Genomic DNA, 17449 nt, shown 5'->3' with positions numbered 1-17449 from the left:
AGACATTTAAAAAAGACAGACATTCTCAGATGCAAGAGAGAATCTCACATTTAACTTTATTATAATTGAAATCAAAATAATTACATTTCCACAGAGAATTGTGAAAACATATTACACAAACTCCCAGACCCAGTAACACTGCCTTTTTCTTCCCACCTAGCTAATCAAGTAGAGAGAGAATTCATATTTTTACTGGGAGAAGTAGATCACTTTGAAGTAGGGTGACCTACTTGTCCCAGTTTGCCCAGGTCTCCCCTCTTTTTAGCACTGAAAGTCCCAGGTCCTGGGAACCTCTCAGTCCAGGGCCAGTCAGGAGGGTCGGTCACTCTCTTTTGGAGCATAGAACTCTCGGTGTGTTAACAGAAGCCTGCATCTAATTCCATGATGGGAGACATAAAGGGGTAAGTGTGCCTGACTAGCACTGGTAGCTTCTTCCTTACTCAATCCCTATGAATTCCCTACTCATGTCCTGGAACCAAGAAGAACTTAGTCCTCCCCTGGCAAGACAGTGAAGTTTAGAAAAACATCTCCTATGAGCAACCCCTCCCCCAGCCACTTGTTGAGTAGGTCACTCCACAACCTGACTTGCTTCTGTCCATGACCTTGATCTCCAGGTTTCTTCCCTTTAGCCTGGGTGCCAGCACTCAGGGAAGGGAGACTTTCTTGTACTTCAGCTCAGTAGGGCTTGCTTTCAGGCTCCAGATATCCCCCCTAAAAGAAACTAGAGATCAATACCTTTTACAAATACAGTTTCAAAAATCACCAACAAAGTACTGTAAATCAAATCTAGCAACATATCAAAAGGATTAGTATTCATCATGACTAAATATGATTTGTCCTGGGAATGCAAAATTGGTTCAACATCTGAAAATCAACTCATGGAATACATCACACTAATAGAAAATTCTAAGGAAATCTATTAACTTTTAAAAATTTTTAAATAAAATAAAAATAATAAACCATTAACATAAAGGAGTTCAGAGAGTTTGAAGGATGTAAAATCAACATAATAAATTCTATTGCTTTTCTATACAGTAACAATAAGCAAACTGAAATAGAAATTAGAAAACAATTACATTTAAATAGTCTCAATAGAAATAACTAAAGAATAAATTTAACAGAAGAAATGTAAAATTTATACCCTGAAAACAGTGAAACACTTTTGAAAGAAATTATAGAAGAAAACAAATGCGGAAACATCAGAAGTTTAATATTGTTCAGTATTGCCAAATTGATCTGCAAAGAAAACAGCACATTATGTAAAAAGTAACAATTCAAATGACTGAAGATTGGTCAACAAAAACCAGAAACAGAAACCAGAACAGAAAACTGAGGACAGTTGCATTACTTTTCAATTCCTGCTTTACAAATTACCACAAAATTAGTGGCTTTAAAGAATGTAATTTTCTTATTTTACAGTTTTGTGGTTAGAAGTCCAATGTGGCTTTCACTGCTAAAATTAAAGTGTCTGTAGGACTGCTTTCCTTTTGGCAGCTTCTAGGGGAGAATCTGGTTCCTTCCCTTTTCCAGCTTATTTTTTTTTATTATTTGTTTCTCTGATCTTTAAAAAAATTTTAACTGAAGTGTAGTCAGTTTACAATGCTGTGTCAATTTCTGGTGTACAGCATGTTTCAGTCATACATAGACATACACATATGCTTTTTTCATATTTTTCATTATAGGTACTATAAGATATTGAACATAGTCTTCTGTGCTATACAGAAGAAATCTTTTTTATAAATCTATTTTTGTATATAATAGTTAATATTTGGAAATATAGAACTCCCAATTTATCCCTTCCCACCCCCTTCCCCTGCCAGTAAGAGTAATTTTGTTTTTTATGTCTGTGAGTCTGTTTCTGTTTTGTAAATAAGTTCATTTGTGTCTCTCTTTCTCTCTTTTTTTTTTTTTGATTCCACATGTAAGTGATATCATATAGTATTTTTTATTCTCTTTCTGTTTTACTTCACTTCTAATGACGATCTCCTGGTCCATCCATGTTGTTGCCAATTACATGATTTCATTCTTTTTTATGGCTGAGTAATATTCTATTGTATACATACACACCACATCTTCTTTATCCAGTCATCTGTTGATGGACATTTAGGTTTTTTTACATGTCTTGGCTATTGTACATAGTGTAGCTACGAACATTGGGGTGCCCACGTACTTTGTTTTGTGGTTCCTTTCCTCCATTTGCAAAGCCAATAATATTATATTTCTCTGACCACTTATCCACAGTCCTGTGTCCTCTGAACACAGCGGGAAAAAGATTCTCTGCTTTTAAGGACACATGGGATTAAACTGAGTCCACTTGGAAAACCCAGGATTTTCTCACCACCTTAATTGAGTTGCAGAGTTGTAAATAAGATAACCTATTCTCGGGTTCCAGACATTAGAATGTGGACATCTTTGGAAGGAAGATCAAAATGGAGTTGATATTGCTAACAGAGCTCTCTGAGGTGAAGCCAGGAGACCATTAAAGAAGTGTGAATTATGTATATTTCAGCCCGGATGGAATCTGAACTTTTGGCTACTTATTGTCCTAACAAAGGCATCCAGAAGATCTGCCAGAAACTCAAGTGAATTATTGACACTTACTTTAAAATAACTTGTGGTTCCTTAAGGACAATTATTTCCTAACTTATGTCAGAGTTAATCACAATTCTTATTAGGCAACTTTAACAAACTTGTGGGGTTTTTTTGTCTTGGTAAAACCTATACTCTTTCTCTTCCATGCAATACTCTCAATTTTACCCAAATCTGTGTCTCCTGAACTGCAGTTCTTAAGACCCCAAATAAAGCTCTTTCTTCTTTGTAGCCTTGATGCTGATCATTGGCTGATGTATTTTGGAGGGGCTGTTTCTCTGCTTGGCACAACAGTGGAACACCAGTTTTTTTTGTTTTGTTTTGTTTTGTTTTTTAATAATGAGTAGAGTATTTATTTATTTATTTATATAAAATCTGAGGATGTCTTTATTTCATCTCCATTTCTTTTTTTTAACTTTTTTTTATTGATTTGTAATCATTTTACAATGTTGTGTCAAATTCCAGTGTTCAGCACAACTTTTCAGTCATACATGGACATTTACACACTAATTGTCACATTTTTTTTCTCTGTGAGCTACCATAACATTTTGTGTATATTTCCCTGTGCTATACAGTATAATCTTGTTTATATATTATACAATTTTGAAATCCCAGTCTATCCCTTCCTGCCCTCCACCCCCCTGGCAACCACAAGTCTGTATTCTCTGTCTATGAGTCTATTTCTGTCCTGTATTTATGCTTTGCTTTTGTTTGATTGTTTGTTTGTTTGTTTGTGTTTGTTTTTGTTTTTGTTTGTTTAGATTCCACATGTGAGTGACCTCATATGGTATTTTTCTTTCTCTTTCTGGCTTACTTCACTTAGAATGACATTCTCCAGGAGCATCCATGTTGCTGCAAATGGCATTATGTTGTCGGTTTTTATGGCTGAGTAGTATTCCATTGTATAAATATACCACCTCTTCTTTATCCAGTCACCTGTTGATGGACATTTAGGCTGTTTCCATGTCTTGGCTATTGTAAATAGTGCTGCTATGAACATTGGGGTGCAGGTGTCATCCTGAAGTAGGGTTCCTTCTGGATACAAGCACAGGAGTGGGATTCCTGGGTCATACGGTAAGTCTATTCCTAGTCTTTTGAGGAATCTCCACACTGTTTACAATAAACCTCCTAGAGGAAAACATAGGCAAAACATATCTGACATACATTTCAAAAATTTTCTCCTAGTAGAAATAAAAGCAAGAATAAACAAATGGGACCTAATGAAACTTACAAGCTTCTGCTCAGCAAAGGAAACCAGAAGTAAAACAAGAAGAAAACCTACAGAATGGGAGAAAATTTTTGCAAATGAAACTGACAAAGGCTTGATCTCCAGAATATATAAGCAGCTCATACGACTCAATAAGAAAAAAATAAACAACCCAATCCAAAAATGGGCAGAAGACCTAAACAAGCAATTCTCCAAGGAAGACATACAAATGATCAAAAAGCACATGAAAAAATGCTCAATATCACTAATTATCAGAAAAATGCAAATCAAAACTACAATGAGGTATCACCTCACACCAGTCAGAATGGCCGTCATTCAAAAATCCACAAATGACAAATGCCGGAGAGGCTGTGGAGAAAGAGGAACCCTCCTACACTGCTGGTGGGAATGCAGTTTGGTGCAGCCACTATGGAACACCAGTTTTAAAGTTCTGGGGTAAAAGAACTGTCAATCCAGAATTCCACATCCAGCAAAAAATATCTGGGAATAAGGCAAGAATAAGAAATAAAAAATGTACAGATTGGAAAGAAAGAAAATTGTCTCTATTTATAGGTAATATGCTTGAGGACACAGAAAATCTCAAGAAAGCTACCAAAAAGCTCTTATAACTGAGTTTTCACAAGATAAATGGTTGATATATAGAAATCAATCACACGTCTGTGTACAATCAATGAATAATTTGAAACTGCAGTATTTCAAAAGTATAATTTACAATAGATATAAAAATGGGACCCATATTTGCAAAGTTAATAAAATATGTGTGGGATTTGTATACTAAAAATTATAAAACACTGATGAAAGAAGTCAAAGACAGAAATGAAAGAGGAAAAGTTCCATGTTCATATACTGGAAGGCTCAGGATCACAGAGGTGTCAACTATCCTCAGATTGATCTACAGGCTAATGATACCCCAATAAAAATCCCAGAAAGACTTTTTTGTAGGTATTGACAAACTGATTCTACAATTAATGGAGAAAAGCAAAGGGATTAGAAACCAAAAGAATTTTTAAAAAGAAGAAAAAGTTAGAGGACTTAACACTACTTGATTGGACTTTGGGGCTTGCTTACTATCAGGTACACAACTCAAAACTAAATTGTATTGGTAAAAGGTAGCTGGGTAGACACATAAACAAATGGAACCGACTAGGGAATCCAGAAATAAACCCACACATCTAGAGCCAACTGATTTTTGTCAAAAGTGGAAGGTCAATTCAGCAGAGAAAAAATAACCTTTCAACAAACAACGCTGGAACAATGGGATATTTATACATCTCATACCTAACACAAAAATAAACTCAATAAACGAATGGATCTAAATGCAAATCATAAAACTATAAAACGTTAGAAAAAATAGATGATCTTCACAACATTGGGAAAGGAAAGTGTTCTTAAATACAACACTGAAAACACAATCTACGAAAGATAAAAATAATCAATTAGATTTCAAAACTAAAAGCTTTTGATCTATGAGAGATATTGTTAAAAGCATGAAAAGACAAGCTACAAACAGAGAAATTGTTGCCAACCTGACAAGAGACTTGTATATAGAATACATAAAGAATTCTCAAAACTCAGTTTCAGAGAAAACAATAAAAAGAGGGCAAAATAGTTAACACAATTTCATCAAACAAGATAGGTGGAAAATAAGCAAGAAAAGATGATCAACACGATGACTTGTAAGGAAATACTAATTGAATGCATGATGAGATACCACTTACCTATTAAAATGTCTGGGAAAAAACCGACAATATCAAGTGTTGGTGAAGAATCAGCAATAGGAATTCTCGCTCATTGCTTGTGAGGATGTAAATTTTATAGCCACCTGGGAAACCATTTGGCAATTTTTTATAAAGTTAAACATACAATTACTATACAACTTAGCAATCCCATTGCTGAATATTTACCCTAGAGATCTGAAAATTTATGTTCACACAAAAACCTGTGTATGAATGTTTATAGCAGCATTTTTCATAATTGCCCCAAACTGGGAATCGTATAAATATTCTTTCAACAGAAAAACAGATATATAAACTGTGATACACCCATACAATGAAATGCAACTGGGCTATAAAAGGAAGGAGCCATGATTTCATTTGCATAACATTCTGGAAGAGGCAAAGCTGTAGGGATGGAAAACAAACCAGTGGTTGCGATGGTTTGAGGGGTAAAGTCTGGGTTAACTAAAAGAGCAGTGTGAAGAAATTACTTGAAGTGATGTAACTGTTTTGTATCCTAATTATGGCAGTGGTTATGCAACTCTTTTCATTTGTCAAAACTCTTAGATCTGTACATCAATAAAAACGAATTTGAAAGTTTTTAAATAAAATAAATGTTGGCAAAAAAAGGAGATCATGAATGGCTTTTTTTCAATAAATTTGCACATATATCTTACTTAAGACATTTGTAATATTCCATTGCAACAATATACAATCATTTAACTAAACTTCTATGGTTTGATGTTAGATAAATATTAAAAATGCCATCTGTTTTAAACTGGGACTACCAGCTGTCCACACATGTACACACCCACGTGCATACAAGGTGACATGAACACACACACACATCCTCATACACAAAGTAAATCTTTTAACGTGATCCTCAAGGTGTGGTGTGACCTGGCCCTAACTTCTAACCTCATCTTTTATGTTCTTTCTTTGCTTAACAAGTAAGGTATTCTCTTCCCATGCTGTTTCTTGAAATGTTACTTCCTGAAGGATCCCTGCTTGGTTCAGGAGTCCCTGGACCTACTTTCACTCCACCCTGTGCTTCCTTGTCAGGTGCTCATCACAACTGTAATTAACTACCTTTTTTGTGATGACCTGTTAAATGTTTCTCTCCCTTCTCTACTCACTGAAAATTAGACCTATGTTAGTAGAGACTGTTGGTTTTGATTTTTATACCCAGGAATTTGCACAATACCTGGCTTATGATAGGCTGTCAATCAAAAATATGTCAAGTGATTGAATAAATGAGAGATTTTGTTCAATGCTTATTATCTTACAGGCTCTTACACCTGCCGTTCCTGGTTGGAACCAGGAGCCAAAAGCAAGTTAAAATATTCAAGCAAAATACAGGTGCCTGATCTAAAAAATGGCCTGGTGCACACTAGCCATTCTTCAGCTTGTGGGTCCCAGAATCCTCTTGCACTCAGAAAAATTTTTGAAGAACTCAAAGAAGGTTTATGTAGGTTCTATCTCCAATTATTTACCGTAGGAAGAAATTAAAGCTGATCGTTTTATGGAATATTTTGTTATTCATTCTTTTAAACTCATGGTAAAACTACATGGATTAAAATAAAGACCATTTTTATTTAAAAACAAATAGTGAGAAGAGTGTCACTGTGTTAAATTTTTGCAAGTCTCTTTAATGTATGACTTGATAAAAGGCAGTGAGACCCTCTACCTGCTTCTGTGGTCAACCTGTTACATTAACTCCACTACACATACATAAGTGAATGAAAGTGAAAAAGGCAAATAACATTCTAGAAGATAGAAACCCTTTGAAAAGATCGTTACATGATACTTTGAAAAACACTGATGCAAACAAACCCCAGAGAAAAGCTTCATCTAAGAAAAAAACACATATAATTAAAATATCAAAGCCCATTGATTAAACAGTTATTCATATACAAATGGTGATCTGTACTGAAAACACGGCTTGAAGATAAACTTAGAGAAAAGTCAAGCCCCGGCCCAGAAGGGAGCCTCACCTTTCTAACTTCAATTTCTTCGATTATATTTTCTTAATCCTCTGAGGACTCCTTGCTTTATTAAAATCCGACTTTAATTTTCTTTTCCCTTAACTTTCTCCTTAGAATGCAAAAGCAGTGCGTCATACTCCCATCGCAAACCTCACAGGCTAGCCAATGTTGGAGTTCTTCGCATAAAGGAAAAGGAAAAAAGTGAAAAAATAAACAATTATTTTATTCTTTCTGTACCCAGTTCCTAAGACCTAAGTTTGCAATTAGAGCTGCTTTCTTCCACTCTACACACTTCGTTCTTGTGGGAAATGAAAGAGTGGTCTTGTCTTTATTGGGTTGCCACTTTTTTGATTCACCGGGACTATTGAAAGCAGGAGTCTCAAAAGGAGCTCCAGTGAATTCCCTGGATCCCAGATATGGTCTTCTTTGCCTGCACCACAGGAAAGCAATCCAATTTCTGATCACTGGCATCAATCCTCCTGGCAATCCAATGATGATACTCTCTACCAGTTGGTTCAGTGGCAGAAAAAGCCCAGAGTACACAGAGGATCAGTTCTTGCCTCCAATCCATGGGAACTACAACTCTGCCACCTGGCAGAAGTATTCCTCCCTTGAGCACTAAAACCTCCAAATTCATGGGGCCCAAGGGCTCAACAAAGAGCAAACAAAAATTGCCCACAATGAACCATTAGATGTAATAGTGAAAGGTGTTCCTCCCACCTCCACTCACTGGTTCCTGATCCAGGCATTGACCATAGGATAAAAAGCATGACAAATGTGTATATGTGCGTGTATGTGTGTGTGCCAGTACGTGTGTATGTAAGTGTGCATCTGTGTGTGTGTGTATCCCAGTTCCCTTCTTACTTGCTTTAGGTGAGTCATCTTGAGAAAAGGATCTTATAAGGACTTTAATAGCTGTCGTATATCCTGATGTGTGTGTAAGAAAGATAAATGAAGGACCAAATTCATCAAGCCCACTTAAGACAAATGGATTCACTTCGAGATGTTTAAGGCTGTAATTAGCTCACAAATTTTTGTCCAAAACACTGCACGACCAGCAATGGGTTTTATAAAATCTGTTATATAGAGAGAAAGAAAAAACGAGTAAATTGAGCAAGGAAAATGAAAATACAACAGAGAATGCACAGACTCCATTAAATGATTACAAGTTTATTAGAATTTTAAATAGAGGAAATTTATCAAGTCACTAAGGTAATAAGACTGCCTAAAACATCAGTTTTTGACAAGTGTGTCTATCACAGCCCACAACTTACATACATTTATTTCTCTCAGGTTAAATATTTGGTTATTTGCAATATTTAACAATTATTAACATATACTTAAGCTTCTTTTCTCTACTTTCTTACTAAATTTTGCTAAAATTGCTTTCCCTTATGGCCTTTTGCCTTGTATCTTACTTTGCATATCAGTCTGGTTTCAGTACATTTTAATGAAAATGTCTGGTTTTAAAAAGGAACACTAAGAAATCTGTTAAATGTTATGTTCCAAGAAAAGTGTCTCTTGTGGCAGGCAAAGGAACAAAAGTATGCTAAATTTTAGATTGTAATTTCATTTTTATTTGACCAGTGAAATGCCAGAAACAAGGATGCAAGTATCCGAAATGGCTCACTCATTCATATGTTCATTTATCCAATATTTGGGAACATCTATATGTACCGTCTGCCATGTGCCCTGCAGGGAGCAGTGAGGATGAGTGGGGTTGACAAATAAATCAAGCATAGTCTTAGCACTCAAGGAGCACAGAATCCAATATGAAGGATTTGAAACATGAAAGATGAATGCCTTATTCATTGCAAGTATATGGTAGTGATAATTTCCAGAAGAACAGCAGGTATGCGAGTTCGAAACAGGAGGCCATTTTTGTTTGTGGGTTTAAGGAAACCCACCTTTGGGGAGAAGGTTCTCTCTGAAAAGAAAGAACCCCTGGCAGCTGAAAATTGGCCCATGAGTTAAGAGATTGATGAGGCGGAAATATTGACTTAAAAGCTATTTGCTTTGAAGTACTAGTTAAAGCTAGAAGTATATAAAATCATCCATGGAAAGAATATAAAGATAAAAGAGTTCTATCTCTTAACCTGGGATATAGGGGCATGTGTTGGTTGTGGAGGCTGGAGAGGTGGTCACCCAGGATTAAATATTTGAGTCCAGGGCAGTAAGAAAGAAAGGCTCAAAGATAGTTTAAGGTAAGCTCCTATTGTGAAAGTGTAAGTTTCAGTGAGAATTTCAGCTGGTCAGCCCCACTTAGTCCTTTAACAGGAAGCAATGCTCCCAACATGCAGTGGGAGAACAACCTACTCATGGAAGATGTCCCAGGTCCTCTAAAGCCCTTCCCCCACTGCTGTGTATCTCACACTCTTCTGCCCTGATTGTGTGCAGGCTTCTGGCTCTAGTTCCCCTTTGGCCCCACATCCAGCCCTTAAACCTGACTTGTTCTTTCACTCAATGATTTTGAAAATTTCAGCATCTGCAGACCACTTATTCAGCCTTTGGTGCACACGTAGATCACCAATTTTAGATTGCTTTTAAAGCCTTTTAAAAGCAATAAAGTGTTCACAGCAGTACTATATACAACAGCCAAGGCATGGAAACAACCTAAATGTCCACCGACAGATGACTGGATAAAGAAGTTGTGGTATAGTTATTCAATGGAATACTACTCAGCCATAAAAAAAGAATAAAAATAATACCATTTGCAGCAACATGGATGGGCCTGAAGATGGTCATTCTAAGTGAAGTAAGCCAGAAAGAGAAAGAAAAATACCATATGATATCACTCATGTGTGGAATCTAAAAGAAAAAAAGAAAAGAAAAAAGAAGACACTAAAGAACTTATCTATAAAATAGAAACAGACTCACAGACATAGAAAACAAACTTATGGTTACCAGTGGGAAAGGGGGTGGGTAGGGAAAATTGGGAGTTTGAGATTTGCAAATATTAACTAGTATATATAAAATGGATAGACAGCATTTCTTCTGTAGAGCACAGAGAACCATATTCAATACCTTGTAGTAACTTATAATGAAAAAGAACATGAAAAAAAATATGGATGTATACATATGACTGAAACATTATCTACGAGCTACTCAACATGGCATCTTACATAGGTACTTTTGGAAAATTTGCTGAAGGAAAACTTCACTCTTCATTACTGTCAAACTAGTGGTAGAAGTAGCAGTAGTTACAATATGGCTTTATTGCTTTTTTTACTGAGATATTGTAAGGTTACAATGTGTCAGTTTCTGGTGTACAGCATAATCATCCTTTTTAGTATGAAATTAATGAACTTGGTCACTTGGTATGGAGAAAATGCCAAACTACAACAGCATAATCAAAGTTGTACCCCTCCTAACAAATCAAGTGATTCCATCAACTTTGGAGAAGATAAAAAAACCAGACAAGAGGTAAATGATTCAGTATAATGCTCAAAGAAAAAGTAGAAGAAGATTTGGAAAAGTCCTCTGTCAAATGACGCTGTTGGCTATTTCATGATATAAAATGCAGTCAACATGAAGATACAGTTACTCTCATGTATGTAGCAGCAGATATTCACAAGGGGATGAACCCACAACAGTGGATATAATGGATCAGCTTCCAGCTCACATTGATGACTAAAGGTGGTGAGGGTGGCATAGCTCAGTGGTAGAGCACATGCTTAGCCCACAGGAGGTCCTGGGTTCAATCCCCAGTACCGCCATTAAAAAAGAAAAGAAAAGATGAACATAATTACAAACGTTGAGTCCTCCTAATACCAACTCCATCTTCCCTGACACGGAGGTTCAGCATGCTGTCTCTTGCAATTTTGAAATCATCCCTGTCCCCAGAGCATCACTGATGAAGGTGAGAAGCCCAGCACCCCTCAGAGGGAGGTATTATAGCCCCGACCGCCAGCGAGTCCTCCCACTAAGGAAGGAGGGTCAGGTGTCTGTATGCATAGCTTTTCTGCACTATTTAAAGAGGCCCTTTTACTCATATGAAGCCTAGCCTGGATGTAAGGCAGCATTCCAAAGAGTAAGGTAACTACTGCTTGCTAAATCTTTCAGGATACCTTTCCTGCATACGTGAGTCCATTTGAATGATGTCAGTGACAACCTTTCCTCTATGCTGATAACCCAGCTGTGTCCAATCTCTTTTCCATCCTTCACAATTTGTGGGATTTTAAAAATTATAATGCAATAAATATTCATCATAAAAAAATTTACCAAAAATTTACATAATAGTTTAAAGAATGGAGTGAATTTCTGTTCTCTTAAGAAGATGAATTGTGTGTTAGCTTCTTGGGTCGTCCTTCACACTGAGACACCTATACGTAATTGAAGAAATTCACAGAAGTTACCATTCACTATACTTTCTTTTCTTTGGACGTTTCTCTTCTTTTATAAGAGGCAGGTGATATACTAACTCTTTAAGCCAACATCTTTTCTCTAGAAGTAATAGATTCAATTTATTTAAAGGCCCAAGGGCAGAATAATCAATAGAAGGTTCAATCGAAAAAATTGTCAAGAACATGAATCAGACGATATTTCTACAGCGGTCTACTTAATCATCGATCTTGATTGAGTGGACCAATTAGTTGATTGAAGAATTAATCAATGCACCAAATTAAATTATTTTATCACATGGATGGACCAGACAAGTAACTTAAATGAGGATACTAAAGGTAGGGAGAGGAGAAACTACGGCCAGTTGAAAATGGAAGGTTTCATATGAAGGAGACAGCTACCATTCTAATCCTCCCTTGAAACGTGGAGACAAGCTTGGCCATCAGTTTAGATTTATCAGAAGTCAGAAATCCGGTTTTTAAGCAAAATACCCAAAATGTTTAAAGTTTACAATAAATTTATAATTTCTAATATCATGATACTGTTCAGAAGATTCAGTGGTAGGAAGAAGTGTGAGCAAAGACACAAGGGAAGTTGGGGAGGAAGCCATGTGTATTGGAGGAAAGAGCTGTCCAGGCAGAGGAAATAGCTAGTGCACAGGTCCTGAGGAAAGGATGTGTTTAGTGACCATCTGAGGAACAGCAAAGAATGCCGGTGTGATTGCAGTAGAGTAAGGGATGGTGGAAAGACCATAGAGAGAGAGAGACAGCGTCAGAGAGGCTGCAGGGGCCAGAATATACAGAATCCCATGGCCGCTGTAAAGACTTTGGATTTGATTCTGAGTGGACTATGGGATCCTTGAAAGGTTTTTACCCAGAGGGTGACATTATCTGTCATATTTGGGCCAAATGACTGGTGAAAATGTAGGTTACAGACGAAACTGAGCAAAGATGGAAACAGGAAACCTCATTAGGAGGATATGGAAAAAATGCAGAAGCGAGAGAATGGTGGCTTGAACCAGAATAATAGCAGTGGTGGGAGAGGAAGTGCTAACCTCTAAACATCTTTTCAAGGTAGGGTCAGCTGGATTTGCCAGTGGATTAAATGTGGGGTACAAGAGAGAGAAAGAAAAGTCGGGATGACTCCAAATTTCGACTTATGCAACTGACAGGCTGGACTTGCCATTTATGTAGTCAAGAAGTCTGGAGTAGAAACAGAATTGAGTAGGGAATAAAAAAGATTTAGGTTCAGATATATAAAATTTGAGATCACTATGAGATGTGGAGATGGACAGGTTCAGGAGTAATTGCGCTTAGAACCCGGATTTCAGAGACATTCAGGCGAAATATATAAAATGGGTGCTTTTCATCATATCAATTATATTAAAAGCTTAAAGAATTAGTGAAATTACTTGACACTGATTGAAAAGAAAAGTAGAAAAGTCGCTCGAACAACGAGCCCTTAGATAATGCTACATGAAGCGGACGAGGAAACGGAAGAGGATGTGAGAAAGAGGACTAGCAAAACAGAGATCGAAGAAGCAAGCAGTGACAGAGTAGGAAAACTAAGAAGGAGGTGGTAACCAGAAGCCAAGTGGAGAACATGGTGCAAGGGTGTAAGCAACTATCTCTAATGGTGTTGAAAAATTAAGAAAGCTAAGGACCAAGAATTAACTCTTGGATTTACCGGTATTAGAGTCATTAGGGATTTTGATGAGAGCTGTTTGGGAAAAGTGATGGAGACTAAAATCTGTTTGGCTCTAGTTCAAAAGAGAATAGAAAATTTAAGCCATGCTTGGAAGACTGATTTCAATTGTGTCGCCATTACAGCTTTGTGACCACACAACCTCCTTGAGATTTTTTGCCTTTACTAAGTGTTCCAAAGCTGTGTCTAAGAAAGAATGCCCTTGGCTATGTATATGTGTGTGTGTGTGTGTGTGTATATATATATATATATATTTTATATATATATAAAATCTCCATCTTTGCTTTTATGAAGCTTAACTGGGTAAAATACAGAGCTTCAGAATAACTCAGCCATTAGTGCCATAAATATTGTGTATCCTTTAAGGACTTGAATCAAATTTAGTCCCTCCTGTGACTGCATTCGCTGCAAGGAGAGAGGGCAGTCTATAACTACCACTTACTTTAATGAAATTAACTATAACCTGATTTTTTGCTAAAAGTAGCAGGAAATTGCTCTGTAATCCAAATGTATCTTAGGTAACAGTAGGAGACAATTACATGATGTTCTCTTTGGTAACTTGAAGCCGATGAAAGCTTATTATCTCTATAAAAGATATAGACCTAGTCCAGTGTGTGAAGCAATGTTACATTGACATACAGCTATTTTTCCCTTTAAAAGTCTCCAAATGTCGATTTTCACTTGTCGACTCTGAAAATGCCGTGGAGATTAAAGTAGGGATAGCTGGAGATGTGAAATGTGTTCTTTCATTAAACACATGAAAGAAGTCATTACTGCTTCCTATTAAATAGGCCATATTCTTTGTGGCTTACGGAAAAGACCAGTGGCTTCTTATGGCTCCCTGAGAGTCTGTGTCGCTTCAAAGAGTCATTAGCTTGCGGGAGAAAATCACCCATCAAACCCCTAAGAAGGGGGGATATTACACAAATAGATGGTTTCCATCATGAATGTCTTTCTCTTTCCTATGATGTTTCCATAAGCCAAATTTGAGGATAAACTTTTAAGTCATAAGGATACTTAAGCTCCATTCCCATATCACCCCCCGCCCCCAAATAGTGATACAGAAGGAAATGTCTTTGAAGGGACTTCAGACATATTCGCTAATTATAAAATCTTCCTAAAGGTGGGGGAATACTAATTATACACCAGGTAATGTACTACTGTTTAAAATTTACTTTTATCCCTCCCCCCAGTTTCAACAGTGAAATGTAATAAACCCTATTCTAAAAGCAAGTAAGCTAAGGCTCAGTAAGTTTCAATGATCACCCCGTTAACATAAAGTGACTCAGACCCAAGGGTGGTATTCTTCATCTATAAATAAGGACCCTAAGTGGGGAGGGTGTAGCTCAGTGGTAGAGTGCATGCCTAGCATGCATGAGGTCCTCTGTTCAATCCCCAGTACCTCCTCTAAAAAAAAATAAATAAGTAAACCTAATTACCTCCCTACCAACCCCCCAAAAACAAAAAGAAAATAAATACATAGATTGCTTTTTTTTTTTTTAAAAAAAAGGAACCTTTATGTGACTACATCAATGGGTACAGGAAAAGATTTTTTTAATTAAGCTAAGTATAGCACCATGGAATCTCACGTCGCCATGGATCAGAGAAAATGCATTTGGTCTAATTTAAGAAGCATTATTTGCTTTAAGGAAGAAGACATTATTAAAATCCTAAATCATTCTACTCTATTGAACCACGACCATATTTTCCTCCTCTCAATTTAGGTAAATAAAAATTGAGGATTAGGAACTGAAGAAGAGATAACCAAAACCTCTTAAGATTGGATTTACCAAGGCAGCCACCCCTGTTCTCATTAATAAACCTCATGATGAAAGCACAACCCTGACTTCCCCAGGAAGTTGATCCTTGAGCACATCATCCACGTACGTGGGGGCCCTGACTTCCTCCCACCCCCTACGCTTTCCACTCTGCCCCCTGGGCTGCCTCCCAAATGCTCTGTCTCTTCTCTGATTCTCCATTGAAACCCGGCTATCTCCTGATCAAGTGGCTTCTCCAGCTCTCAAAAGCAGTGGACGTTTACCGTGTGCACTGCATGCCCTTGCGTGTCCAGAAGAGGGACTGCCACCCTCCTTGCCAGTCACACCTCCACACCTCTGTTCATCATCTGGTTGAAAATTCCATCCCTCCAATGCTCTTTCGTTCATTCACACCTCAACTCATTCAACAAACATGGAGTTACTTCCTGTTGTGTGCCAGTGGAGACATCGTGGGGCTTAATCCCGCTCTTTTGCTCCTAACTGCAGTCATTACAAACTTCTGGTTCATGGTGGATCACTCACAGAAGATTGTTCTCTGTCATAACAGTCCTACTCTCCAACTCGTATTTGCTTACAGGACAAGTTTGCTTTCATCTAGACAGAAAAAAAAGAAAAAGAAAAAAAAGATGGATGACCTGGCTTAAATTCCTTTTCAACTGGACTTCTGAAGAGATTAATTATATTTTGTTTGTAGAATGAGTCCTTCGATATACAATGGCCTTAGCAGGATGACTGACGATTACTCATCTAAAAAAAAAAATGTACCTGTGAAGCATGGCTGTCTGGAAACTGTCAGGTAACTTGTATAATTATCAACATTATAAAATAATCAGTATTATTAAATGCTTTCTGCTGTGTGATGTTAATAACCCCCGAAGGTTCACTTGGTACCATCACCTATTAGTGGCCCAGAGGGCCCATGACCAAGGAAGGAAGAAAGGGCCTGTATAGCTGTACAGGATGTCTCAGAGCTTTCTCTTACTTGTTTTAGTTTCTTGATTGCCTGCATTCTTGAATTATTTGCAAAGCTGGACAGTGAGTATGAGACAGATATGTACAAATCCAATTTGACAGTCCAATCCTGGTGTCGGCTAAGGCTGCAACAGGAGGAAGGTTTGTCCCCACCCCCTCCATCCCCCAGGACATTTGGCAACATTGGGAGACATTTTTTCTTTCTATCACAGCCAAGAAGGGAGTGCTGCTGGCTTCTAGGTAGGACCAGGGATTCGTCCTACAATGCATGGAACAATCCCCTACAACAAAGAATGATCCAGTCCACACATCACTAGTGCTGAGGCTGAGAAACTCTGTTCTGTTCAATCACATCTAGCTTCTAGGCTCCATGCCATTGGCAGCAAATTCTCATTTCTGTGCCTGATGGAAGTTTCAGACACATATATCAAAATCTCTCTCTCTTACCCGAATGTTTCAAAGGCACTTCAAACTCAGACTCTCTTAGAACAAACTTGTAGTTTGCCCTGCAGACTTGGCTCTGTCACTTGGTGTTTTATCTTAGCACATGGCACTCATCCAGAAACTCAGCAGCCATCTTCAATGCCTCCCTCTCCTCCCACGTGTGCAGTCCATCACCACGAGCTAATCATCTTACTTCCCGAATGTATCTGTGGTTGCTCCATGTCTTCTCATCTCCATTAATAACAGCTTCCTTCCCTCAAGCTGTCATCTGTCTCTCCTTTGGAAGGGTGCCATTCCCTTTGCCAATTAGCAGTGGATTAATTCCTTTCCAAATTATAGAGCATTCCCTTCATGAAATTCAAAGATAAACATAACAAGCCCCTCCTTCAAAACAAAGAAACAAAAAAATAAAACATTCCCCATTGTTCCCATTGTAAAGACTAAAATTCTTCATGTGATTTATAGGTAAAAAACCAGGACATTTTAAAGGGTGCACATGTGTGCTTGCATGCATGTGTGTGTTTGGGGAGAGGAGATATTAAAATTTATTCCAAAGCAAATATAAACAAGGAATGTTGCAAGCCAGTTGGTGCCCTGTCCACAAGGCCTTCACTGCTCTGATCCCACCTGGCTCTCCAAGGGCCCCTCACATTGTCTTGCTCTCTTTTTGCCTTAACAGATAAGGAGCACTTT

This window comes from Camelus ferus, chromosome 1 (genome assembly GCF_009834535.1).
Source record: "Camelus ferus isolate YT-003-E chromosome 1, BCGSAC_Cfer_1.0, whole genome shotgun sequence".
NCBI lineage: Eukaryota > Metazoa > Chordata > Mammalia > Artiodactyla > Camelidae > Camelus > Camelus ferus.
This window is presented reverse-complemented; position numbering follows the sequence as displayed.